The sequence below is a fragment of the Coregonus lavaretus genome (genome assembly GCF_964263955.1).
Source record: "Coregonus lavaretus genome assembly, chromosome: 9".
In the NCBI taxonomy this organism is placed as follows: Eukaryota; Metazoa; Chordata; class Actinopteri; order Salmoniformes; family Salmonidae; genus Coregonus; species Coregonus lavaretus.
Window position 1 is genome coordinate 20,618,038 of NC_139996.1, and position 27,832 is coordinate 20,645,869.

Here is a 27,832-nt window from a genome sequence, read left to right on the forward strand (position 1 = left end):
GCCAGCGGTCAAGGATGAGTTGATCAGCGAGGTGAGGTAGGGGAGAAGGTCACCGGAGATGGTCTGGAGAAGAGAGGAGGGGATGGGGTCAAGCGGGCAGGTTGTTGGGCGGCCTGCAGTCACAAGTCGCAGGATTTTATCTGGAGAGAGAGGGGAGAAAGAAGTCAAAGCATAGGGTAGGGCAGTGTGAGTAGGACCAGCAGTGTCATTAGACTTAACAAACGAGGATCGGATGTCGTCAACCTTCTTTTCAAAGTGGTTGACGAAGTCATCCACAGAGAGAGAGGAGGGGGGGGGGGGGGGGGGGAGGATTCAGGAGGGAGGAAAATGTGGCAAAGATCTTCCTAGGGTTAGAGGCAGATGCTTGGAATTTAGAGTGGTAGAAAGTGGCCTTAGCAGCAGAAACAGATGAAGAAAATGTAGAGAGGAGGGAGTGAAAAGATGCCAGGTCGGCAGGGAGTTTAGTTTTCTTCCATTTCCGCTCCGCTGCCCGGAGCTCTGTTCTGTGAGCTCGCAATGAGTCATCAAGCGACGGAGCTGGAGGGGAGGACCGAGCCGGCCGGGAGGATAGGGGACACAGAGAGTCAAAGGATGCAGAAAGGGAGGAGAGGAGGGTTGAGGAGGCAGAATCAGGAGATTGGAGGGAGAAGGATTGAGCAGAGGGAAGAGATGATAGGATGGAAGAGGAGAGAGCAGTGGGAGAGAGAGAGCGAAGGTTGCGGCGGCGCATTACCATCTGTGTAGGGGCAGAGTGAGTAGTGTTGGAGGAGAGCGAGAGAGAAAAGGAAACAAAGTAGTGGTCGGAGACATGGAGGGGAGTTGAAGTGAGATTAGTAGAAGAGCAGCATCTAGTAAAGATGAGGTCAAGCGTATTGCCTGCCTTGTGAGTAGGGGGGGACGGTGAGAGGGTCAGGTCAAAAGAGGAGAGGAGTGGAAAGAAGGAGGCAGAGAGAAATGAGTCAAATGTGGACATAGGGAGGTTGAAATCCCCCAAAACTGTGAGGGGTGAGCCATCCTCAGGAAAGGAACTTATCAAGGCGTCAAGCTCATTGATGAACTCTCCAAGGGAACCTGGAGGGCGATAGATGACAAGGATATTAAGCTTAAATGGGCTAGTGACTGTGACAGCATGGAATTCAAATGAGGAGATAGACAGGTGGGTTAGGGGAAAAATTGAGAATGTCCACTTGGGAGAGATGAGGATTCCTGTACCACCACCCCTCTGACCAGATGCTCTCGGGGTATGCGAGAACACATGGTCAGACGAGGAGAGAGCAGTAGGAGTAGCAGTGTTTTCAGTGGTAATCCATGTTTCCGTCAGCGCCAGGAAGTCGAGGGACTGGAGGTTAGCATAGGCGGGGATGAAGTCAGCTTTGTTGGCAGCAGAACGGCAGTTCCAGAGGCTGCCTGAGACCTGGAACTCCAGGTGTGGGGTGCGTGCAGGGACCACCAGGTTAGAGAGGCAGCAGCCACGCGGTGTGAGGCGTTTGTGTAGCCTGTGCAGAGAGGAGAGAACAGGGATAGGCAGAGGCATAGTTGACAGGCTGTAGCAAATGGCTACAATAATGCAGAGGAGATCGGAATGAAATGAACTAAACATCTGGGAGAGGAGAGAGCAGGGCCTCCCTCACCAAAACTTCCACCTCAGAAACTATAATTGTTTCACTGAACCACCCGAACAAAAACTCTCCCAACTTCCACCTTTAGAAATCAGAATTGTTGTGAACCACAGCGGTCCAATGTTTAAAGGAATAGACTCAACCCACTTTATTCAGCTAGCTAACTATGACACCATAGCTAACTAGCATGCTAGCATCCAATAACACACAGTTTAGCACCAACACTTGGTCACAACAAACCACCAATAGTGTGTTAACACACTAAGCAGATAATTCGTGTCCGTGTCTAGTTCCTTTCATAACGCAGCAATAATTAAACGATGGCTAGCTTAGCACAAATATATTGTATTTAGCTGCCACAGTACAGCACACAATGGCTACTGTGTTGACTCTGTTCGAAAAACAGCTAGCTAGCTACCTTCGTGCTACACCCGGCACCGCCGAAGACAATGCCAACCTACAGTAACTACCCACAACAGCCCACGATGCCTAACTATGACACCATAGCTAACTAGCATGCTAGCATCCAATAACACACAGTTTAGCACCAATACTTGGTTACAACAAACTACCAATAGTGTGTTAACACACTAAACAGATCATTCGTGTCCGTGTCTAGTTCCTTTCATAACGCAGCAATAATTAGACGTTGGCTAGCTAGCACAAGTATATTGTATTTAGCTACTACAGTACAGTTAGCTGGTCGTGTTGGCTAGCTAGCAATGGCTACTGTGTTGACTTTGTTTGAAGAACGGCTAGCTAGCTAGCTTCGTGCTACACCCGGCACTGCCGAAAAACAATGCTAACCTACAGTAACTACTCACAACAGCCCACGATGCCTAACTATGACGCCATAGCTAACTAGCATGCTAGCATCCAATAACACACAGTTTAGCACCAATACTTGGTTACAACAAACTACCAGTAGTGTGTTAACACACTAAACAGATAATTCGTGTCCGTGTCTAGTTCCTTTCATAACGCAGCAAAAATTAAACGTTGGCTAGCTGGCACATTAACATTGGAAACAACTCTCCACCGTTGCTAAACGTTACCGGTAGCTACCCGCTAGCTAGCTAGCCTCGTGCTTCGCCGGGCTCCGCCGTAAACAATACTTACCTACAATAATTACCTACGGAAACCTACAATAACTACCTAAATAACTACCTAAATAAACTACCTACAATACCTAACTACAACTACCTACCTACGATCTAAATACATGGTTTAAGCTTTACTCAACACCATAAGAGAAGCCAAGCTTACCTCCTGCTTAGAGGACTGTCTGGGACAAAGAAGTGTAAAACAAATCTAAATATATTTTAGAAGTTAGATTCTTCACAGTAGCCACCCATTGCCTTAATTACAGCTTTGCACACTCTTGGCATTCTCTCAATCAGCTTCATGAGGTAGTCACCTGAAATGCATTTCAATTAACAGGTGTGCCTTGTTAAAAGTTAATTTGTGGAATTTCTTTCCTTCTTAATGAGTTTGAGCCAATCAGTTGTGTTGTGACAAGGTAGGGGTGGTATACAGAAGATAGCCCTATTTGGTAAAAGACCAAGTCCATATTATGGCAAGAACAGCTCAAATAAGCAAAGAGAAATGACAGTCCATCATTACTTGAACGTTTCTTCAAATGCAGTCGCAAAAACCATCAAGCGCTATGATGAAACTGGCTCTCATGAGGACCGCCACAGGAAAGGAAGACCCAGAGTTACCTCCGCTGCAGAGGATAAATTACCTCAGATTGCAGCCCAAATAAATGCTTCACAGAGTTCAAGTAACAGACAAATCTCAACATCAACTGTTCAGAGGAGACTGCGTGAATCAGGCCTTCATGGTCGAATTACTGCAAAGAAACCACTACTAAAGGACACCAATAATAAGAAGAGACTTGCTTGGGCCAAGAAACCCGAGCAATGGACATTAGACCAGTGGAAATATGTCCTTTGGTCTGATGAGTCCAAATTGGAGATTTTTGGTTCCAACCACCGTGTCTTTGTGAGACGCAGAGCAGGTGAACGGATGATATCCGCATGTGTGGTTTCCACCATGAAACATGGAGGAGGAGGTGCGATGGTGTGGGGGTGCTTTACTGGTGACACTGTCTGTGATTTATTTAGAATTCAAGGCACACTTAACCAGCATGGCTACCACATCATTCTGCAGCAATATGCCATCCCATCTAGTTTGCGCTTAGTGGGACTATCATTTGATTTTCAACAGGACAATGACCCAAAACAAACCTCCAGGATGTGTAAAGGCTATTTGACCAAGCAGGAGAGTGATGGAGTGCTGCATCAGATGACTTGGCCTCCACAATCACCCGACCTCAACCCAATTGAGATGGTTTGGGATGAGATGGACCACAGAGTGTGTCACGGATTCTGCCGAGGCTGCTCCTCCTCCTTGCTCGGGCAGGCTTCGGCGTTCGTCGTCCCCGGAGTACTAGCTACCACCGTTAGATATTTCGATGTTTGATTGGTTTGGTCTGTCTGTTGCACCTGTGTCCGTTTGTGTCTGATTATGTGTCCTATAAGTTTCCGGCTTTGTGTTTGTGAGTTTGTGTGTTATTTTCCGCCTGTCCGTTGGTGTCACCTGTGCAGTACTCTGGACTTTGTTTATTGTGACGCACTGTGTTTGCGTTGTCGCTCGCCTCCTTGTTTGAGGTCCTTTATTTTGTTTTGTTTATACAGTTCAGTAAAGTCTTGTTTGACTGAGCCCATGCGTCCTGCGTCTGACTCCTCAACCACATCCACATCAACACTGACAGAATAACACACCTTATGGAGTCAGCAGGAGCAGCGGCGGCACCCAAGTCGCTGGAGGAACGGATCAGCGATCAAGACACCATGATCCGGCAACTTGGGGTCGCCATGAACGAGGTGTCCAACACTCTGCGCCGTTTGGTCACCGGAGAGGTGCCCACACCTTCGCACACCTTACCATCACCATCGGCCAGTCCTCCTCTCCCAGCACCGGAACCCAGTGGCATTCGGCTCTCGCTCCCGAGGGCATATGATGGTTCCGCAGCCGGGTGTCAGGGGTTCCTCCTGCAGGTGGAACTCTACCTGGCCACCATACACCCGGCGCCCTCGGGATACGAAAGCGTCTCCGCCCTCATCTACTGTCTCTCCGGCAAGGCGTTGGAGTGGGCCAACGCCGAATGGAGGGGAATAGACGCCGCCACCATCACCTACGCGGAGTTCTCCCGCCGCTTCAGGACAGTGTTCGATCATCCACCTGAGGGGAAGGCGGCGGGGGAGCGTCTGTTCCACCTCCGACAGGGGAAGAGGAGTGCACAGGAGTTCGCCCTGGAGTTCGGAGGTGCTGGCGCTAGGGAGAGGAGGAGAGAGAACCCGAGGGGGGCCGTCCCCTGCACCAACTGTGGCCGTGGAGGGCACACTGCGGCTAGGTGCTGGGGAGGGTCTTCTGGGAGAGGGGACAACAGGTCACGCACTGGGGAGTCATTTCAGGTGAGTAGGCGCCCCACTTACCCAGAGCTCTCTGTTGGTCACCTGTTTATACCTGTGAGATTTCCACAGGTGGCACCTCATTCCCAGCATAAGGCGCTAGTCGATTCAGGCGCAGCTGGGAATTTTGTTGATCGTGAGTTTTGTTCTAGGTTAGGAATTCCCCTTCGGCCGGTGGAAGCCCCCTTCCCTGTCCATGCCCTAGACAGCCGGCCGCTGGGGTCGGGGTTGATTAGAGAAGTCACAGCACCACTTAAGATGACGACGCAGGGGGGTCATGAGGAGATCATTCAGTTTTATCTGATCGACTCTCCTGCGTATCCCGTGGTGCTGGGGCTTCCCTGGTTAAGCGCCCATGATCCTACCATTGCGTGGCAACAGAGGGCTCTTATGGAGTGGTCTGCCCAGTGTGTAGGGAGATGTCTAGATGTTTCCTTAGGGGCGACCTCGGTGGAGAGTCCGAACCAAGTGCCCGCAATGCGCATTCCCCCTGAATATGAGGATTTAGCACTTGTGTTCAGCAAGACTAGGGCAACACGGTTGCCACCTCATAGATAGATCTCCAAACAGGAGCGGCACTTCCGCGGAGCCGTGTGTATCCCCTGTCTCAAGAGGAGACAGCGGCTATGGAGACTTACATAGCCGAGTCCTTGGAACAGGGATACATACGGTCCTCCACTTCCCCGGTTTCCTCGAGTTTCTTCTTTGTGAAGAAGAAGGACGGGGGTTTGCGCCCGTGTATTGATTACCGTAGTCTCAATCAGATCACGGTTAAGTACAGTTATCCTCTTCCTCTGATTGCGACAATGACTGAATCGTTACGCGGAGCGCGGTTCTTCACAAAGTTGGATCTCAGGAGCGCGTACAATCTGGTGCGCATTAGGGAGGGGGATGAATGGAAAACAGCATTTAGCACCACCTCGGGTCATTACGAGTATCTCGTCATGCCATACGGGTTAATGAATGCTCCTTCAGTCTTCCAATCCTTTGTGGACGAGATTTTCAGGGACATGCATGGGCAGGGTGTGGTAGTGTACATCGACGACATCCTAGTGTACTCTTCTACACGAGCCGAGCATGTAGCCCTGGTGCGCCGAGTGTTGAGGAGGCTGTTGGAGCATGACCTGTATGTCAAGGCAGAGAAATGCTTGTTTTTCCAGGAGTCCATCTCCTTTTTGGGTTATCGATTGTCCGCGTCTGGTGTGAAGATAGAGGTTGACCGTGTGTCTGCCGTGCGTAATTGGCAAACTCCAACCACTGTAAAAGAGGTGCAGCAGTTTTTGGGTTTTGCTAATTACTACCGGAGGTTTATCCGGGGCTTTAGACAGGTGGCAGCTCCCATTACGTCCCTGCTGAAGGGGGGCCGGTGCGTTTGCAGTGGTCAGCTGAAGCGAACAGGGCATTTGTTAAACTGAAGAACCTGTTCACTTCGGCCCCGGTGCTGGCGCATCCGGACCCCGCTTTACCATTCCAAGTTGAGGTAGACGCGTCAGAGGCCGGTATTGGGGCAGTTCTGTCGCAACGGTCCGGCACGCCACCTAAACTCCGCCCCTGTGCGTTCTATTCTAAGAAGCTCAGCCCGGCAGAGCATAATTATGACGTAGGGGACAGGGAGCTGTTAGCCGTGGTCCAGGCCCTAAAGGTGTGGAGGCATTGGCTTGAGGGGGCTCAACACCCTTTCCTCATTCTGACTGACCACCGTAACCTGGAGTACATCCGGGCAGCTAGGAGATTAAACCCTCGTCAGGCTAGGTGGAACATGTTCCTGACCCGGTTTGTTTTTAAGATCACGTACATCCCAGGGTCCCAGAACGGTAAGGCAGACGCCCTGTCCCGGTGGTATGACACAGAGGAGAGGTCCATTGAGCCTACTCCCATACTGCCGGAGTCTTGTCTGTTGGCTCCGGTGGTGTGGGAGGTCGATGCGGAGATCGAGCGGGCGTTACGTACCGACCCTACTCCCCCAGAGTGTCCTGTGGGGCGGACGTACGTTCCGCTCGAGGTTCGTGATCGCCTTATTTATTGGGCTCATACATCACCCTCCTCTGGACATCCAGGTATTGGCCGGACAGTGCACTGCCTTAGCGTGAAATACTGGTGGCCAACGTTAGCTAGGGATGTGAGGGTTTATGTCTCCTCCTGCTCGGTGTGCGCCCAGTGTAAGGCGCCTAGACACCTGCCCAGGGGAAAGTTACATCCCCTGCCCGTTCCACAATGACCATGGTCCCACCTCTCGGTGGATTTTGTGACCGACCTTCCCCCCTCCCAAGGGAATACCACCATTTTGGTCGTTGTGGATCGGTTTTCCAAGGCCTGTCGTCTCCTCCCAATGCCGGGTCTCCCTACTGCCCTACAGACTGCTGAGGCCCTATTTACCCACGTTTTCCGGCACTATGGGGTTCCCGAGGATATAGTGTCTGACCGAGGTCCCCAGTTCACCTCCAGAGTCTGGGGGGCGTTCATGGAACGCTTGGGGGTCTCGTGAGCCTTACCTCGGGTTACCACCCAGAGAGCAATGGGCAGGTAGAACGAGTCAACCAGGATGTGGGTAGGTTTCTGAGGTCCTACTGCCAGGGCCGGCCGGAGGAGTGGTCAAGGTATATCCCCTGGGCAGAGATGGCACAGAACTCTCTCCGCCAGTCCTCCACCAATCTAACCCCTTTCCAGTGTGTGTTAGGGTATCAGCCGGTTCTGGCACCATGGCACCAGAGCCAGATCGAGGCTCCTGCGGTGGATGAGTGGATTCGGAGCTCGGAGGAGACGTGGGACGCTGCACATGTCCATCTGCAGCGGGCCATCCGTCGACAGAAGGCGAGCGCCGATCGCCACCGCAGTGAGGGACCGGTGTACGCACCGGGAGATCGAGTCTGGCTCTCGACTCGAAACCTGCCCCTCCGCCTGCCCTGCCGGAAGCTGGGTCGGCGGTTTGTGGGGCCTTTTAAAGTTCTGAGGAGATTGAACGAGGTGTGTTACAGGTTACAACTGCCTATTGAGTATGAGAATATTAACCCCTCGTTCCATGTGTCTCTTCTCAGGACGGTGGTAGCTGGTCCACTCCAGGAAGGTGAGATACGGGAGACTCCTCCGCCCCCACTGGACATCGAGGGAGCTCCGGCGTACACGGTCAGGACCATCTTGGACTCGAGACGTCGGATGGGGGGTCTCCAGTATCTAGTGGAGTGGGAGGGGTACGGCCCGGAGGAACGGTGCTGGGTGCCTAGGAGGGATATCCTAGATCCATCCCTCCTGACTGAGTTCCACCGTGGTCATCCCACGCGCCCGGCTCCGCGTCCTCCTGGTCGTCCCCGAGGCCGGGGTCGGCGCACGGCTGGAGCCACGCGTCAAGGGGGGGGGGTACTGTCACGGATTCTGCCGAGGCTGCTCCTCCTCCTTGCTCGGGCAGGCTTCGGCGTTCGTCGTCCCCGGAGTACTAGCTACCACCGTTAGATATTTCGATGTTTGATTGGTTTGGTCTGTCTGTTGCACCTGTGTCCGTTTGTGCCTTATGTGTCCTATAAGTTTCCGGCTTTGTGTTTGTGAGTTTGTGTGTTATTTTCCGCCTGTCCGTTGGTGTCACCCGTGCAGTACTCTGGACTTTGTTTATTGTGACGCACTGTGTTTGCGTTGTCGCTCGCCTCCTTGTTTGAGGTCCTTTATTTTGTTTTGTTTATACAGTTCAGTAAAGTCTTGTTTGACTGAGCCCATGCGTCCTGCGTCTGACTCCTCAACCACATCCACATCAACACTGACAGAGTGAAGGATGCTCAGCATATGTGGGACCTCCTTCAAGACTGTTGGAAAAGCATTCCTCATGACGCTGGTTGAGAGAATACCAAGCGTGTGCAAAGCTGTCATCAAGGCAATGGGTGGCTACTTTGAAGAATCTAAAATCTAAAATATATTTTGATTTGTTTAACACTTTTTTGGTTACTACATGATTCCATATGTGTTATTTCATAGTTGTGACGTCTTCACTATTATTCTACAATGTGGAAAATAGTAAAAATAAAGAAAAACCCTTGAATGAGTAGGTGTGTCCAAACTTTTGACTGGTACTGTATGTAATGCACACCCTGTGGGTCCATTACATTACCATGTCCAGCTTGTCGGTCTTCTGGGAGAGACTGGAGATGGCTATTGTGGTGAGGACAGTGGTAGCAAGGGACAGGTAGGTGTTGATCCCTGGCCTGTAACAGATAATGATACAGTGCCTTGCAAAAGTATTCATCCCCCTTGCCGTTTTTCCTATTTTGTTGCATTGTAACCTGTAATTTAAATTGAGTTTTATTTGGATTTCATGTAATGGACATACACAAAATAGTCAAAATTGGTGAAGTGAAATGAAAAAAATTACTTGTTTCAAAAAATTATATAAAATAAATAACGGAAAAGTGATGCGTGCATATGTATTCACCCCCTTTGCTATGAAGCCCCTAAATAAGATCTGGTGCAACCAATTGCCTTCAGAAGTCACATAATTAGTTAAACAAAGTCCAGCTGTGTGCAATCTAAGTGTCACATGATCTGTTACATGATCTCAGTATATATACACCTGTTCTGAAAGGCCCCAGAGTCTGCAACACCACTAAGCAAGGGGCACCACCAAGCAAGCGGCATCATGAAGACCAAGGAGCTCTCCAAACAGGTCAGGGACAAAGTTGTGAAGTATAGATCAGGGTTGGGTTATAAAAAAATATCAGAAACTTTGAACATCCCACGGAGCACCATTAAATCCATTATTAAGAAATTGAAAGAATATGGCACTACAACAAACCTGCCAAGAGAGGGCCGCCCACCAAAACTCATGGACCAGGCAAGGAGGGCATTAATCAGAGAGGAGCTACAAAGTTCCACAGCAGAGATTGGAGTATCTGTCCATAGGACCACTTTAAGCCGTACACTCCACAGAGCTGAGCTTTACGGAAGAGTGGCCAGAAAAAAGCCATTGCTTAAAGAAAAAAATAAGCAAAGTTTGTTGTTCGCCAAAAGGCATGTGGGAGACTCCCCAAACATATGGAAGAAGATACTATGGTCAGATGAGACTAAAATAGATTTTTTTGGCCATCAAGGAAAACGTTATGTCTGGCGCAAACCCAACACCTCTCATCACCCCGAGAACACCATCCCCACAGTGAAGCATCATGCTGTCGGGATGTTTTTCATCGGCAGGGACTGGGAAACTGGTCAGAATTGAAGGAATGAAGTATGGCGCTAAATACATGGAAATTCTTGAGGGAAACCTGTTTCAGTCTTCCAGAGATTTGAGACTGGGACGGAGGTTCACCTTCCAGCAGGACAATGACCCTAAGCATACTGCTAAAGCAACACTTGAGTGGTTTAAGGGAAAACATTGAAATGTCTTGGAATGGCCTAGTCAAAGCCCAGAACTCAATCCAATTGAGAATATATGGTATGACTTAAAGATTGCTGTACACCAGCAGAACCCATCCAACCTGAAGGAGCTGGAGCAGTTTTGCCTTGAAGAATGGGCAAAAATCCCAGTGGCTAGATGTGCCAGGTTTATAGAGATATACCCCAAGAGACTTGGTAGGTGGCTCTACAAAGTATTGACTTTGGGGGGGGGGGGGGTGAATAGTTATGCATGCTCAAGTTTTCAGTTTTTTGTCTTATTTCTTGTTTTTTCAAAGTGGAAGGCATGTTGTGTAAATCAAATGATACAAACCCCCCAAAAATCAATTTTAATTCCAGGTTGTAAGGCAACAAAATAGGAAAAATGCCAAGGGGGGTGAATACTTTTGCAAGCCACTGTATACAGTAAACCAGCCACCTCATTCATATGTGTTATGATGAGTTTCTCGGGTATCAAGTAATTCATGATGCAAGAAGATATTTAACACTTAGCTGGGGAGTTCATATAAATATTTAATAGGTACCATGGTTCGCATAACAAACAGACAGTGCTTTGCCTCTAGCTTTTCCGAACTAACTAGACAAAGAGAGACCCTCTCACTTATATTGTCATGCCCTGACTCAGGGGACGTTTATTTGTTGAGTCAGGGTGTGTATATTCCGTGTTGTGTTGTTTTATGGTGTAGTATATGGTATGTCTATTTCTATGTTGGCCGGGGTGGTTCCCAATCAGAGGCAGCTGTCGCTCGTTGTCTCTGATTGGGAACCATACTTAGGCAGCCTTTTGGCACCTGTTAGTTGTGGGATCTTGTTCCGTATAGGTTTGTTGTGTGTACCTTAAGACTTCACGTATCGTTTGTTTGTTGTTTTGTCGTATGTTTATTCGTTTAATAAACATGTACGCTTATCACGCTGCGCCTTGATTCGACTAGTCTTTAAACGATCGTGACAGAAGATCCCATCAAATGAGGACCAAGCAGCGTGTCCAGGAGCAGACAGCCTGGACCTGGGAGGAGATCCTGGACGGGAAGGGATCCTGGACTTGGGAGGAGATTCAGGCCGGAATGGATCGCCGTCCTTGGGAGGAGACAGTGGAGGCGTGCTATAGAGAGGAGCAGCGGCAACGCAGAAGGTGCCGGCCGAGGAGGAAGCCCGAGAGACAGCCCCAATAATTTTTTTTGGGGGGGCTAAAAGGGTGGTTGGCGGAGCCTAGTGTTAGAGCAGAGCCAACTCCCCGTACTCATGCAAGGAAGCGTGTGACTGGGCAGGCTCCGTGTTATGCGGAGCTACGTACTGTGCCGCGAGTGTTCCGGCACAGTCCTGTACGTCCTGTGCTGGCACCACGCACGTGTCGTGCGAAGATGGGCATTCAGCCAGGACGGGGTGTGCCGGCTCAACGCTCGTGGTCTCCAGTACGCCTCCTCGGTCCCGTATATCCTGCGCCGGTGCTACGTACTGTATCGCCAGTACGCGTGCACAGCCCCGTACGTCCTGTGCTAATGCCTCACACATATTGTGTGGAAGTAGGCATCCAGCCAGGACGGGTTGTGTCAGCTCTCCGCTCCAGACCTCCAGTCCGCCTCCACAGTCCGGTACGGCCCGTTCCTGCTCCCCGCACCAAGCCAGTGGTGCGTGTTCCCAGTCCGGCCCGGCCCGTTCCTGCTCCCCGCACCAAGCCAGTGGTGCGTGTTCCCAGTCCGGCCCGGCCCGTTCCTGCTCCCCGCACCAAGCCAGTGGTGCGTGTTCCCAGTCCTGCCCGGCCTGTTCCTTTCCCTCGCACCAAGCCAGTGGTGCGCGTCTCCAGCCCGGTCCGGCCTGTTCCTGTCCCTCGCACCAAGCCAGTGGTGCGCGTCGCCAGCCCGGACTGTTCCTGCCCCTCGCACCAAGCCAGTGGTGTGCGTCGCCAGCCCGGCCTGTTCCTGCCCCTCGCACCAAGCCAGTGGTGCGCGTCGCCAGCCCGGTTCGGCCTGTTCCTGTCCCTCGCTCCAAGCCAGTGGTGCGCGTCGCCAGCCCGGCCCGGCCTGTTCCTGCCCCTCGCACCAAGCCAGTGGTGCGCGTCGCCAGCCCGGTCCGGCCTGTTCCTGCTCCTCGCACCAAGCCAGTGGTGCGTGTGTCCAGTCCGGCACGGCCCGTGCCTGTCCCACTGGTGCCTGGTCCGGCACCGGTCAGCTGCTCCACTCCGGAGCCAGAGCAGTCCGCTCCACCGGTGCCTGATCCAGCTCTGGTTAGCTGCTCCACTCCGGAGCCAGAGCAATCCTCTCCACCGGTGCCCAGTCCATCTCCGGTCAGCGGCTCCAGTCCGGAGCATGTGCAGTTCGATCCACCGTCGTCGGGTCCAGCTCCAGTCAGCGGTTCCAGTCCAGACCCAGACGTCAGCCCCTCTCCAGGTTTGGGGTCTCCCACACCAGGGTCCAGACAGGGCTTGGTACTTCGTGGGAGGAAGGAGAGGGGAAGCAGCGCGCCGAGGTCCAGACCAAACCAAGGGCGCAACAGGGAGGTGGAGAGAAAGTGGTGGTCACGCCCGGAGCCGGATCTGCCTCCGAGGCGGAATGCCCACCCGGCCCCTACCCTGTTATGTTTATGTGGCGCGGTCGGAGTCCGCACCTTTGGGGGGGGGGGGGGTACTGTCACGCCCTGACTCAGGGGACGTTTATTTGTTGAGTCAGGGTGTGTATATTCCGTGCTGTGTTGTTTCTATGGTGTAGTATCTGGTATGTCTATTTCTATGTTGGCCGGTGTGGTTCCCAATCAGAGGCAGCTGTCGCTCGTTGTCTCTGATTGGGGACCATACTTAGGCAGCCTTTTGGCACCTGTTAGTTGTGGGATCTTGTTCCGTATAGGTTTGTTGTGTGTACCTTAAGACTTCACGTATCGTTTGTTTGTTGTTTTGTCGTGTGTTTATTTGTTTAATAAACATGTACGGTTATCACGCTGCGCCTTGGTTCGACCAGTCTTTAAACGATTGTGACATATATACCCTCTGTTACACGTTTCTTCAACCACATCTGGTAACCATCAGTGGGCACTCCCTTCTCTGATGTTATTCCCCTGTACCCAAGTCAGTATATCATATCCATCAATCATTCCAATATAAACATCAGTAATCTCCCTTGACATAATGGAATGCAGACTCTGTGGCACCAAGAATAATTTATCTACTAACTTTAACCTGGTTCACACAACACTATGACCTAACCTCATAACAATATGTAAATATCCACATCTATTCCATAAAGTCTTATTGTAACGGTAAATGCATTCATAAATCAATCAATCAACCACGCACAGACATTGACACTTTGGGCCATTCGTAAGAACCAGTTATGCAGGTTTTATGCAGGACTTAATATTAAAGCCTTTATTATTTACTAAAGACTTACATGTATGAGGCTGAGGATGATATACTCCTCCACAGCATACAGAGTGACTCCGAACAGCGTCTTCACCATCAGCTGGACTGGGCTCACCTTGCCTAGCACCGCCCCGTACGCTATCAGGCAGCTGGCTATACAGAAGTCTGCATTGATCATGCTGATAAGGACAGAATCAGGGTAGGATTATAATGTATACTGAGACGGTGTCAGCCTGGTACCAGATATGTTTGTGGTGTCTTGCCAACTCATTTGGTCATTGTCACAGAACAAAAACAGATCTGGGACCAGGCTAGGTTGGTGTATGTTTGAAGTGGGATTGTCTTTGTTCTAAAAGTGTAGCGTGCCCATACCATTATCCCTTGAAAATGGTCACAGAAAAAGAATGACAATGACAGATCAATAGTTGATGTTATCGTGAACCTAATAATAATTTAAGAACCTTGTTATTTAATGACCAGTCCAACATTATGTCTAACATGATGATACAGTATATTGACTTGGTACATTTGTATCCTTCAGTAATGTTTGTTACAAATTAAACCACACACAAAATACAGAGCATTTATATTTATATGATCTCACATAACCATAACTCTGTATACCTCACAACACTGATTTAATTGACATCCTACTTTATATTGGGCCCTTCTGCTAGGATACCAAACTGCTATTATGGTATTAGCGTACACACACGCACACACACACACACGCACACATACAGGCACACACACACACACAGGCACGTTTGCTTACATGCACACGCGTCACACAGACATTCACCCACACATACAGTCTCATATCTGTTAATACAATACTTCAGCAGTATCATAAATGCGTGATTGTAGTGCTGTGTTTTTGTTTGCCCTCCCATTATTGTGTCCACAGACAGTAAATCTCAGAAGCCAGGATGATCAACAGTAACAAGTGATACATATGAGGGATTTTCCCATCAGACCGGTTCCTCCACTTCTCCTGCATCACGATAGGCTCTCTCTGGCACTCCTACCATGCACGCATGCAGGATCCGTTTCCATCCACACATGTTCTTCTATAGATTGATTTCAATGACGTAGGCTTACAGAGCCTTCAGAAAGTATTCAGACCCCTTGATCTTTTCCACATTTTGTTACGTTACAGCCTTATTCTAAAATGTATTAAATAAATACACATCCGGAAATATCACATTTACAAAAGTATTCAGACCCTTTGCTATGAGACTCGAAATTGAGCTCAGGTGCATCTTGTTCCACTGATCATCCTTGAGATGTTTCTACAACTTGATTGGAGTCCATATGTGGTAGATTCAATTGATTGGACATGATTTGGAAAGGCACACACCTGTATATATAAGGTCCCAGAGTTGACAATGCATGTCAGAGAAAAAACCAAGCCATGAGGTCGAAGGAAATGTCCGTAGAGCTCCGAGACAGGATTGTGTCAAGGCACAGATCTAGGGAAGGGTACCAAAACATGTCTGCAGCATTGAAGGTCCCCAAGAACACAGTGGCCTCCATCATTCTTAAATGGGAGAAGTTTGGAACCACCAAGACTCTTCCTAGCGCTGGCCGCCCGGCCAAACTAAGCAATCGGGAGAGAAGGGCCTTGGTCAGGGAGGTGACCATGAACCCGATGGTCACTGACAGGTCCTCTGTGAAGATGGGAGAACCTTCCAGAAGGACAACCATCTCTGCAGCACTCCACCAATCAGGTCTTTATGGTAGAGTGGACAGACGGAAGCCACTGCTCAGTAAAAATCACATGACAGCCCACTTGGAGTTTTCCAAAAGGCAACTAAAGGCTCTCAGACCTCTCTCTGGTCTGATGAAACCAAGATTCAACTCTTTGGCCTGAATGCCAAGCGTCACGTCTGAAGGAAACCTGGCACCATCCCTACGGTGAAGTATGGTGGTGGTAGCATCATGCTGTGAGGGTGTTTTTCAGCTGCAGGGACTGGGAGACTAGTCAGGATTGAGGGAAAGTTGAACTGAGCAAAGTACAGAGAGATCCTTGATGAAAACCTGCTCCAGAGCGCTCAGGACCTCAGACTGGGGTGAAGGTTCACCTTCCAACAGGACAACGACCCTAAGCACACAACCAAGACAATGCAGGAGTGGCTTCGGGACAAGTCTCTGAATGTCCTTGAGTGGCCCAGCAGAGCCCGGACTTGAACATCTCTGGAGAGACCTGAAAATAGCTGTGCAGCAACGCTTCCCATCCAACCTGACAGAGCTTGAGAGGATCTGCAGAGAAGAATGGGAGAAACTCCCCAAATACAGGTGTGCCAAGCTTGTAGCATCATACCCAAGAAGACTCAAGGCTGTAATTGCTGCCAAAGGTGCTTCAACAATGTACTGAGTAAAGGGTCTGAATACTTATGTAAATGTGATATTACTGTTTTTTTATTTTTAATAAATGAGCAGAAATGTCTAAAAACCTGTTTTTGCTTTTTCATTATGGGGTATGTTGTGTAGATTGATGAGTGAAAAAAACAATTTGATCAATTTTAGAATAAGGCTGTAAAGTCAAGGGGTCTGAATACTTTCCGAAGGCACTGTATGTTCTGCATGACTGACTCATTCATACTAAAGCAATTGTATACAAGGGGGCGTGCTAAACATTTTTTTTATTAGCACAGCTGTGCCTTGGTCATAGGTACGAGGTGGAGACGAGCTCAGTAGATCAGCACAGCCGTGCTAAATAAGTTGTTTTGCACAACCTCGAGTGTACAATTGCTTTTCTACAATGGGTTACCAATTAAATAAATACAAATATTTTGCTGAATGTATTCATAGGGTACTATTTCATATCTCAACGCAAATATAGGCCTAGTCCGGACACAACTATGGTTGCTAGCCAAGCCGGGTGGATGTTCATTCTATCGGTTAGGTTGCCAGAGACGCGACCCAGTCGTTCATTCTAACTGTTCCGTTGCCATGCTGGCTGTCAACACTCTTATCCCTTGCTTGCTAGCTAGCCAACTATGGCTAACACAGTCACGTCAAACCGTGCAGAGCTAGAATAACAGTAAAGTAGCTGCATTTCATTTCGTTTTACCTGTTTTTCTATTGACATTTCTTTGTATATACTGTATCCATAAAAATTATGCTGATTCATGGTTTCGACTGTCTAAGAAAAGATGTCGGTCTCGTCCTGATACATTAATTCTAGCAAGTGTCATCACTGACATTTTCAACCTCTCCCTGACCGAGTCTGTAATACCTACATGTTTCAAACAGACCACCACAGACCACCCTGTGCCCAAGAAAGCGAAGGTAACCTGCCTAAATGATTACCGCCTCGTAGCCCTCACGTCGGTAGCCATGAAGTGCTTTGAAAGGCTGGTCATGGCTCACATCAACACAATCATGCCGGAAACTCTAGACCCACTCCAATTCGCATACTGCCCCAACAGATCCACAGATGATACAATGTCAATCGCACTCCACACTGCCCTTTCCCACCTGGACAAAAGGAACACTTAGGTTGGAATCATTAAAACTCATTTTTCAACCACTCCACAAATTTCTTGTTAGCAAACTATAGTTTTGGCAAGTCGGTTAGGACATCTACTTTGTGCATGACACAAGTAATTTTTCCAACAACTGCTTACAGACAGATTATTTCACTTATTATTGACTGTATCACAATTCCAGTGGGTCAGAACTTTACATACACTAAGTTGACTGTGCCTTTAAACAGCTTGGAAAATTCCAGGAAATGATGTCATGGCTTTAGAAGCTTCTGATAGGCTAATTGACATCATTCTAGTCAATTGCAGGTGTACCTGTGGATGTATTTCAAGGCATACCTTCAAACTCAGTGCCTCTTTGCTTGACATCATGGGAAAATCTAAAGAAATCAGCCAAGACCTCAGAAAAATAATTGAAGACCTCCACAAGTCTGGTTCATCCTTGGGAGCAATTTCCAAATGCCTGAAGGTACCACGTTCATCTGTACAAACAATAGTACGCAAGTATAAACACCATGGGACCATGCAGCCGTCATACCGCTCAGGAAGGAGACGCGTTCTGTCTCCTAGAGATGAATGTACTTTGGTGCGAAAAGTGCAAATCAATCCCAGAACAACAGCAAATGACCTTGTGAAGATGCTGGAGGAAACAGGTACAAAAGTATCTATATCCACAGTAAAACGAGTCCTATATCGACATAACCTGAAAGGGCGCTCAGCAAGGAAGAAGCCACTGCTCCAAAACCGCCATAAAAAAGCCACTACGGTTTGCAACTGCACAGTTTTGGAGAAATGTCCTCTGGTCTGATGAAACAAAAATATAACTGTTTGGCAATAATGACCATCGTTATGTTTGGAGGAAAAAGGGCGAGGCTTGCAAGCCGAAGAACACCATCCCAACCGTGAAGCATTGGGGTGGCAGCATCATGCTGTGTGGGGGTGCTTTGCTGCAGGAGGGACTGGTGCACTTCACAAAATAGATGGCATATTGAAGCAACATCTCAAGACAGTCAGGAAGTTAAAGCATGGTCGTAAATGCGTCTTCCAAATGGATAATGACCCCAAGCATACTTCCAAAGTTGTGGCAAAATGGCTTAAGGACAACAAAGTAAAGGTATTGGAGTGGCCATCACAAAGCCCTGACCTCAATCCTATAGAACATTTGTGGGCAGAACTGAAAAGGCGTGTGCGAGCAAAGAGGCCTACAAACCTGACTCAGTTACACCAGCTCTGTCAGGAGGAATGGGCCAAAATTCACCCAACTTATTGTGGGAAGCTTGTGGTAGGCTACCCGAAACGTTTGACCCAAGTTAAACAATTTAAAGGCAATGCTACCAAATACTAATTGAGTGTATGTAAACTTCTGACCCACTGGGAATGTGATGAAAGAAATAAAAGCTGAAATAAATAATTCTCTTTACTATTATTCTGACATTAAACATTCTTAAAATAAAGTGGTGATCCTAACTGACCTAAGACAGAGAATTTATACTAGGATTAAATGTCAGGAATTGTGAAAAACTGAGTTTAAATGTATTTGGCTACGGTGTATGTAAACTTCCGACTTCAACTGTATGTGAGAATGCTGTTCATTGACTACAGCTCAGCGTTCAACACCATAGTGCCCACAAAGCTCATCACTAAGCTAAGGACCCTGGGACTAAACACCTCCCTCTGCAACTGGATCCTGGACTTCCTGATGGGCCACCCCCAGGTGGTAAGGGTAGGCAACAACACATCTGCTACGCTGATCCTCAACACTGGGGCCCCTCAGGGGTGCGTGCTTAGTCCCCTCCTGTACTCCCTGTTCACCCATGACTGCGTGGCCAAGCACGACTCCAACACCATCATTAAGTTTGCTGACGACACAACAGTGGTAGGTCTGATCACCGACAACGATGCCTATAGGGAGGTGGTCAGAGACATGGCAGTGTGGTGCCAGGACAACAACCTCTCCCTTAATGTGAGCAAGACAAATGAGCTGATCGTGGACTATAGGAAAAGGAGGGCCGAACAGGCCCCCATATAGTCGACGGGGCTGAAGTGGAGCAGATCGAGAGTTTCAAGTTCCTTGGTGTCCACATCACCAACAAACTATCATGCTCCAAACACACCAAGACAGTTGTGAAGAGGGCACGACAACACCTTTTCCGCCTCAGGAGACTGAAAAGATTTGGCATGGGTCCCTAGATCAGCAAAAGATTATACAGCTGCACCATCGAGAGCGTCCTGACCGGTTGCATTACCACCTGGTATGGCAACTGCTCGGTATCTGACCGTAAGGCGCTACAGAGGGTAATGCGTGCGGCCCAGTACATCACTGGGGCCAAGCTTCCTGACATCCATGACCTATATACTAGGAGGTGTCAGAGGAAGGCTCTAAAAATTGTCAGACTCCAGTCTCCCAAGTCATAGACTGTTCTCTCTGCTACCGCACGGCAAGATGTACCGGAGCGCCAAGGCTAGGACCAAAAGGCTCCTTAACAGCTTCTACCCCCAAGCCATAAGACTGCTGAACAATTAATCAAATGGCCACCCGGACTATTTACATTGACCCCCACCCCCTTTGTTTTTACACTGCTGCTACTCGCTGTTTATTATCTATACAGTCACTTTACAAATTACCTCGACTAACCTGTACCCCCGCACATTGACTTAGTACCGGTACCCCCTGTATATGTTTTTGTTATGTACTTTTCTTCTGTTACTTTTTGATTGTATTTAATTTTTTGACTTTAGTTTATTTCGTAAATGTTTTCTTAACTCTATTTCTTGAACTGCATTGTTTTTTGTTTTTGTTTTGTTTTTTGGGGGGTAGATCAGCTTTAATATTGCAGATAGATTGTAACTTCCATCAATGTAATTGTCTGCATCACTTCCATTCCCCCATATGGGTTTTTTTCTCGCAATTATATATATATATATATATATATATATATATGTATGTATATACACACATACATATACACATACATACATATAAATACATATACATACATATATATACATATCCTTTTTTAAAATATATTTCCCTTTATTACTTTCCAACCCCACCACCCCTTCCCTAATTGGAACTGCATTGTTGGTTAAGGGCTTGTAAGTAAGCATTTCACGGTAAGGTCTACACCTGTAGTATTCGGCGCATGTGACAAATACAATTTCATTTGGATTTGATTTGAATTACTGACTGGTTTTCTGATCCACGCCCCTACCTTTTTTTTAAAGGTATCTATGATGCATATCTTTGTTCCCAGTCATGTGAAATCCATAGATTTGGGCCTAATGCATTTATTTAAATTGACTGATTTCCTTATATGAACTGTAACTCAGTAAAATATTTGAAATTGGTGCATGTTATATTTATATTTTTGTTCAGTATAGTTTAACACTGTTAGACCAAAGTGGTATTAGCGGGCTGGCTTAGGACCATGCGGATGCCTTAGAGCAGGCTTGAAAGCTGTTTGCTTGGCTAGCTGGCTTTAGGACTACGGAGAGTGGATCGAATAGCTGCAGTGAACAGTGCAACTTCCCTCTCATGGCCGTGATCCACAATACCATGATAATTCAGCTTGCCACGCTAGCTTCGCCCTCATTTGGGTGCTAGCAAACATGCTAGGTAGTGCTAGGTATCAACAGCCAATCCAGTAGTGGCTGGAAGCTAAACTGAGCTTTGATTGGTCAATCACGCCTCGATATCGCAGAGTATTTGCATAAAGTTAAACTTTCCCCACCCTGTTCACGCTCCCTCGCCCATGCATGCTTGCATCGCCCAACAATCCATCTGTCCACTTTGCTCTCCTCTGTGGAAAATGAATGGGGCTTCTGTTGTTTCATCACACCCATCGTGGATAGTGGATTCGGGCTGTCAGTTGAACGAAGGGCAGAGGTGGAAGATGGCTAGGTTTAAAAAAATATTATAATTATAAAGTAATTATCAGCAAATTCAGTGCTAGTTGAAAAAGACAAGTAAAGTTTTTTTTGTTAATTATTGTTTAATTTATTTAAATAGATTAGGGCAGACAAAATTACAATTTGAAACAGTTATTCAATACATCACAGTTTAAGCCAATTTTCAACACTATTTGTGATACAATTTGCTGATTTCCCATTGCCACTCATGAACGGTTCTTGGTCCCCCCTTGGCCCCCCTATGAAACGCCCCAGCAACTGGACCTAAAAAACATCAACAAACAAACAAAACATGGCATACAGTATACCTGCCAGAAACGACGGAATCTCCACAAATTCTAATTACTACAATAATTATTCTAGCACCAGCATCATTGCAGGTGTGGGCTGTGTAAAGACATTGTGTACAGTCACATATAGTAGCCTATTTTACAGTTCATATGAATGATTAAGCGTCTGCTTGTGATTCGACATATGCCTGACTGGTGATAAAACATGCCACCATTTATTTGTATTTTATTATTTTCCAATGTGATTTCATTAAAGATAACAAGTATCAGTGTTTCTTAGGAAGTTCTTGTTGTGATTCCATCTAAAGTAGTACAAATGTACTATTAATTCCATGAACAGGACAGTATACAGAATGGTGAAGAGGAGATGACTGGTTTCTGTCCAGCAGGAGTCAGTGTAGGATAGGACCATCAGTTGAAAGTGTAGGGGGGAGATGACATCAGGCCCTAGCGTCAGTTCTGACTCCGTTCCAAAGATACATTTGATTCTGTTCTGTAAATGACAAAGGTTACATTAAGGTTACAACCTTTGTGTGAAACTGATACAGCCCCTAAACACATATTTAATCAGCAATCATCAAATTAAAGTAAATATATAGGCTACACAGCTTCTCCAACATGGTTTCATCATGTCAAGGCCTCAGCCAGCCAGTTTATTCATAAATTCTGACCAGTACACTCTTTCTATTTTCAAATTGCTTCACTTAAATGGAATTAAAAGTTGTTTCCTGTTCTTTTTCTATATTGTTTTACATCAAATAGACAGATACCTCCTAAATAGAAAAAGAATCCCTCATTCTAAAAACAGTATAATTTTCAGGCCAAGCACAACAGCTACTGTATAACTTCAAGGTCACCTTCAAAGAGGTAACTTTCAGAAAGCACCTGTCAAGAGCAATGGAACACCCCTATCAACACAGAACAGATGAACCTGAAGAGAGAGCACATAGCCTATACAACACACACTCACATTGGCGTACCACACACCTCAGCAGCTCTTACCATGAGGTGTAACAAAAGAAAACCTTACAATCCAATTTCCAAAATCACAACGTTGCACAAATCTGCTACTTACACGGCTTTGTTCCGCATGTGGTTGTTGTACTCCACGATAGGTGGATTGTTCTCTTCATCCTCAGGTAACTGGTGGCAGAAATCATCATCATCATCGAAACATTTTTATTAGAGCTTCCAACAGCATGTAAAAGAAGAGGTAAACATAGTTTCCACTGCCATATCCTTCTTCTGTCACGCCCTGGCTCTGGGACTCTTATGTTGAGCCAGGGTGTGTAGATTCTATGTGTTTGTGTTTCTATGTTAGGATCTAGTTCATGTGTATCTATGTTGGCCGGGGTGGTTCTCAATCAGAGGCAACGAGAATCAGCTGTTGCTTGTTGTCTCTGATTGGGAACCATACTTAGGCAGCCTGTTTGGCACAGTGTATTGTGGGATCTTGTTCCGTGTTGGTTTGTGTTTGTTACCAAGGACTTCACGTATCTTTTGTTGTTTTGTTAGTTGTGTAAGTACTCTAATAAAGTATGTTCGCATTCCACGCTGCGCATTGGTCCAATCCTTTTGACGATCGTGACAGAAGATCCCACCAATACTGGACCAAGCAGCGTGTTTCGGAGCTAACGCCGGTTAAGGAGATGGAGAAGTTGGCGATGGCCCAGGTGGGCCAATGGTGGTCCTGGGAGGACATGTTCGAGGACAGAGGACCATGGGCAAAGGTTAAAGCCTTGGCGAGAGAGGAGGTACGGCGCCAACAGTGTCGTCGTCGGACAGGCGAGAGGCAACCCCAATACATTTTTAGGGGGGGGCACATGGCATGTACGACGGGGCTGCTGGAGGCAGATAAGGGGCGAGTTTGTGGACGAGGAGAGAACGCCACCGGGTTACGGGAGCCATTGGTGATTAGAGGGAGGGAAAGTGTAGAGGCACGGCGAGAGGTACTGAAGTGTGTTGCCAGTCTGGTCCGGCCCGTTCCTGATCCCCGTATAAGGCCAGTGGTGTGTGTTCCCAGTGCGGTCCGGCCTGTTCCTGTCCCTCGCACCAAGCCTGTGATGCGCGTCGCCAGCCCGGTCCGGCCTGTTCCTGCCCCTCGCACCAAGCCTATGGTGCGCGTCGCCAGCCCGACCCGGCCTGTTCCTGCCCCTCGCACCAAGCCAATGGTGCGTGTCGCCAGCCCGGCCCGGCCTGTTCCTGCACCTCGCACCAAGCCAATGGTGCGCGTCGCCAGCCCGGCCCGGCCTGTTCCTGCTTCCCGCACCAAGCCAATGGTGCGCGTCGCCAGCCCGGCCCGGCCTGTTCCTGCTCCCCGCACCAAGCCTATGGTGCGCGGCGCCAGCCCGGCCCGGCCTGTTCCTGCTCCCCGCACCAAGCCAATGGTGCGCGTCGCCAGCCCGGCCCAGCCTGTTCCTGCTCCCCGCACCAAGCCTGTGGTGCGCGTCGCCAGCCCGGCCCGGCCTGTTCCTGCTCCCCGCACCAAGCCAATGGTGCGCGTCGCCAGCCCGGCCCGGCCTGTTCCTGCTCCCCGCACCAAGCCTATGGTGCGCGTCGCCGGCCCGGCCTGTTCCTGCTCCCCGCACCAAGCCTATGGTGCGCGTCGCCAGCCCGGCCCGGCCCGTTCCTGCTCCCCGCACCAAGCCAGGAGTGTGCGTCGTCAGCCCGGTCCGGCCCATTCCTGCTCCCCGCACCAAGCCTGTGGTGCGCGTCGTCAGCCCGGTCCGGCCCGTTCCTGCTCCCCGCACCAAGCCAGGGGTGCGCGTCGTCAGCCCGGTCCGGCCCATTCCTGCTCCCCGCACCAAGCCTGTGGTGCGCATCGTCAGCCCGGTCCGGCCCATTCCTGCTCCCCGCACCAAGCCAGAGGTGCGCATCGTCAGCCCGGTCCGGCCCATTCCTGCTTCCCGCACCAAGCCTGGGGTGCGTGTCGTCAGTCCGGCACAGCCCGTGCCCGGTTCACCGGTGCCTGGTCAGGTACCGGTCAGCTGCTCCACACCGGAGCCTAAGCAATCCGCTCAACCGATGTCCAGTCCAGCTCCAGCCAGCGGGGCCAGACTAGACCAGGGGCACTACGGGGGGGTTATTAGAGGGTGGTGGTCACGCCCGGAGCCGGATCCGCCTCCGAGGAGGAATGCCCACCCGGCCCTCCCCTGTTCGGTTTATGTTTGGCGCGGTCGCAGTCCGCGCCTTTGAGGGGGGGTACTGTCACGCACTGGCTCTGGGACTCTTATGTTGAGCCAGGGTGTGTAGATTCTATGTGTTTGTGTTTCTATGTTAGGATCTAGTTCATGTGTATCTATGTTGGCCGGGGTGGTTCTCAATCAGAGGCAACGAGAATCAGCTGTTGCTTGTTGTCTCTGATTGGGAACCATACTTAGGCAGCCTGTTTGGCACAGTGTATTGTGGGATCTTGTTCCGTGTTGGTTTGTGTTTGTTACCAAGGACTTCACGTATCGTTTTGTTGTTTTTGTTCGTGTGGTGAATATATAATAAAGTATGTTCGCATTCCACGCTGCGCATTGGTCCAATCCTTTTGACGATCGTGACATCTTCAGCCACTTCAAACCAAAGACCATTTAGACATAACAATATCAACCCTCCTTGGACTGGATACAAGTTAATAACTAAACACTGGTATTGACCATTCCATGTAGGACTTGACAGTATGAGGGAAACACTGTTTTTTAGCTGACAGGGGTGACAAAAACATACACCTCCCTTTAACAATGACACAAATCAATTAAAACCAAAGGTGTACAATTATTTTGATAAAAATTCTCTCAACTAAAAAAAGCTAAGAAATCACCTTCAGAAAGATAGTTCCAAAATGACTTCACAGTCTTCATGATATTAATGCATTTAGTCTTTAATGGTTTAGTACAGTATCTCAAATCCCAGTAGATCTCATCTTGAAAGCAAATGTCATCAGGAGCATCCCCCCAGATAGGTAACCTCAGGATACAGCCTGGGTACAAACACAACATCCTCATTTCACCAACATTGAGTACATGATTGAGTACATGTAGCAATTGTTCAAATACACCACCACAGCCACACAATACTACAATACCACAGTAACTTGGCAGCTATCTTGTAACCTGTTCTCATGAAAACACGCATGCGCGCACACACACACACAGAGCCCTGCTGCCTGGTGTCCTCCCTGCCGGGTCGGCACCATGTCTTTCCATTCCCCCGTAAAGTCAAACGTGTTTATCAACCTATTTAAAAACAAGATTGTTACTCTACATCAGTAAGTCAAAGGAAAATATCACATTTGGAAGCGGCAACAACTGAGCAGACTTTCTTTTTATTGCCGCAGTATTCTTGTTGCCCAGCTGCTGTGCCACTACTGCATGTGCATAATAATGACATTAGATGAGTTCATCACGTTAAAGCTGCCAAATAGGCCTAAAACTGGTGCAGATTGAAATAATAACAGGCCATTGGGTGGGCATATGGTTGTAACCTGTGAACTCACCCCTCCTTGCCATAGACCCCTTCACTGGCGGCTGCAGCAGTGATGGCGCCCACGATGCCCCCTATGACCCCAGGCATGGCGTGGAGGTTGTGGATGCCACACGTGTCATGGATCTTCAGATACTTCTCCATGAACGGCTGAGGGGACAGAGACACATAGCTAGCTACATGCCCACTAATCAAATAGGAGTCGCCTAGTCATAAGCAACTTACTTGTCACTACCGTACTAGTCTTCACTGCGCCCCCGGCCAGCGTGACGTAATGGATGTGAACCTGGAACACAGGAACAGAAGTTGACCAGTGGCTTGAGTAGAGATAATAAGGAAGTGGGTATGACCATACTCCAATGACCATAGGAATTGGCAAGACAGCACAAACAGATCTGGAACCAGGCAAGAGTTAACTGCACCTCAGATTGCAGCCCAAATAAATGCTTCACAGAGTTCAAGTAACAGACAAATCTCAACATCAACTGTTCAGAGGAGACTGCGTGAAATCAGGCCTTCATGGTTGAATTGCTGCAAAGAAACCACTACTAAAGTACAGCAATAATAAGAAGAGACTTGCTTGGGCCAAGAAACCCGAGCAATGGACATTAGACCGGTGGAAATCTGTCCTTTGGTCTGATGTGTCCAAATTGGAGATTTTTGGTTCCAACCACCGTGTCTTTGTGAGACGCAGAGCAGGTGAACAGATGATCTCCGCATGTGTGGTTCCCACCATGAAGCATGGAAGAGGAGGTGTGATGGTGTGGGGGTGCTTTGCTGGTGACACTGTCAGTGATTTATTTAGAATTCAAGGCACACTTAACCAGCATGGCTACCACAGCATTCTGCAGCAATACGCCATCCCATCTGGTTTGAGCTTAGTGGGACTATCATTGGATTTTCAACAGGACAAAACATACCTCCAGGATGTTTAAGGGCTATTTGACCAAGAAGGAGAGTGATGGAGTGTTGCATCAGATGACCTGGCCTCCACAATCACCTGACCTCAACCCAATTGAGATGGTTTGGGATGAGATGGACCGCAGAGTGATGGAAAAGCATCCAACAAGTGCTCAGCATATGTGGGAACTCCTGCAAATCTGTTGGAAAAGCATTCCTCATGAAGCTGGTTGAGAGAATGCCAATAGTGTGCAAAGTTGTCATCAAGGCAAAGGGTGGCTACTTTGAAGAATCTAAAATACATTTTGTTTTGTTTAACACTTTTTTGGTTACTACATGAATCCATATGTGTTATTTCATAGTTATGATGTCTTCACTATTATTCTACAATGTAGAAAATAGTAAAAATAAAGAAAAACCCTTGAATGAGTAGGTGTGTTCAAACTTTTGACTGGTACTGTATGTAATGCACACCCTGTGGGTCAATTACATTACCATGTCCAGCTTGCCGGTCTTCTGGGAGAGACTGGAGATGGCTATTGTGGTGAGGACAGTGGTGGCCAGGGACAGGTAGGTGTTGATGGCCGCTCGATGCTGCCCATCCCTGTGGTCCGAGATGGCCTGGTTAAAACTAGGCCAGAACATCCACAGGAACAGGGTTCCTATGGGTCAAGAATGGATCCATGGTAGTACAGTTTCATCAATACGAGTATGGAAAATGTGAAAAGTGTCAACCATTGTGGCTCAGACTCAGACTCACCGAACATGGCAAAGATGTCGGATTGGGAGACAGAGCCAATCAGATCCTTGCTCTGGTCCAGGTTGTCCCGGTACAGCATCCACGAGCTGGACAGACCATATTAAGCCCCACTGTGTGGATCACCATGGAGCTGCCAGCATCCCTGGCCTTGCAAAAGTATTCATCCCCCTTGGCGTTTTTCCTATTTTGTTCCAT

General features: G+C 48.4%; 1 pseudogene across 1 annotated transcript in view; it reads right to left on the reverse strand.

The window, feature by feature from the left end:
* LOC311135289 (ammonium transporter Rh type C 1-like) overlaps positions 1-27,832 on the reverse strand; it is a 40,223-nt pseudogene extending 12,391 nt beyond the window's left edge. Inside the window, exons 1-2 of the transcript in view lie at positions 27,638-27,832; positions 27,373-27,539 (exon numbers count right to left, since the gene is read on the reverse strand). The product of the transcript in view is annotated as an ammonium transporter Rh type C 1-like (transcript). The remainder of the gene's footprint in view (positions 1-27,372; positions 27,540-27,637) is intronic.